Source organism: Hirundo rustica, unplaced genomic scaffold, assembly GCF_015227805.2.
Source record: "Hirundo rustica isolate bHirRus1 unplaced genomic scaffold, bHirRus1.pri.v3 scaffold_230_arrow_ctg1, whole genome shotgun sequence".
Lineage (NCBI taxonomy): Eukaryota > Metazoa > Chordata > Aves > Passeriformes > Hirundinidae > Hirundo > Hirundo rustica.
In genome coordinates, this window is record NW_026690289.1 from 18,393 (window position 1) to 19,487 (window position 1,095).

Genomic DNA, 1,095 nt, shown 5'->3' on the forward strand with positions numbered 1-1,095 from the left:
CACTCGTAGGGCCTCTCCCCAGTGTGGATGCGCCGGTGCCTGATGAGGGTGGAGTTGTGCTTGAAGCCCTTCCTGCAGTCGGGGCAGTGGAAGGGCCTCTCCTCTGTGTGAATCCGCTCGTGCAGGAGGAGATTAGAGCTGGTGTGAAATCTCTTTCTGCACTTGGGACACTCGTAGGGCCTCTCCTGTGTGTGAATGCGCTGGTGTTTGATCAGGAGGGAGTTCCACCTGAAGCTCTTCCCACACTCCAAGCACCTGTAGGGCTTCTCCCTGTCATGATGCTGCTCATGGACCACCAGCTCCGAGCCCTGGCTGAAGCTCTGTCCACCTTCCTGGCACAGGGTGGGTCTTTCCTCCTCGGAGTACCCTGGAATGGGTTTGGAGCCCCTCCTCCTGCAGGATCTCTGGGGCTTTTCCTCCCCATTGGATTCGTGTCCTCTGGAGCTGCGCAAAATGGCCTTTTCCACGAGGTTTTGCAGTGGGGATTTGTCCTCCCTGGTCTCCATCCTCAGCTCCTTGTCTGGGGGAGGAAGGACAAGGAGGGGATGGGATTTGCCTCCCCGCCAGAGGGAAGGGGAAGGAGATTCCCGCAGTGCATCCCCGGCAGGACGGCGTCGGCAGCGGGGTTGTCCTGGAGCCAGGGGCCATGCTGGGCTGGGAGATGGAGCAGGAGAGATGGGGGAAAGGGGCACTGACTTCCTCCTCACCTGCCTGGCTGTCCTGGGGCATCTTCCTCTTCATCGCAGCCTCCTCCTCCATCTGGCCAGGGTTTGGAAATGAGAAATCCTGATTTCGGTCAAAACAAGGGATGAGCATGTTGAGTTTGAAGGTCCCCTGCCCAAGTCCATCTCTAGAAGTCACCAGGCATCTGGGGTACATAAAAACCTCCCAACAAAATGTTTCAGCCCTGAAAATGCCTCCCAGGAATTCTCTGTCTCTGGTCTTCCCCCTTTGTTCTTCAGGGCTTCCCCCCTGTCCCAGCTGCTGGGGGTCACACTCGTACTGGGGGTCCTGCATCTATTTGGTCACTGCCCTCCTCAGGCTGCTGGGAGTCCCAGGAATACAAAGTTTCCCCCTTTTCCACCTCCCCACTCA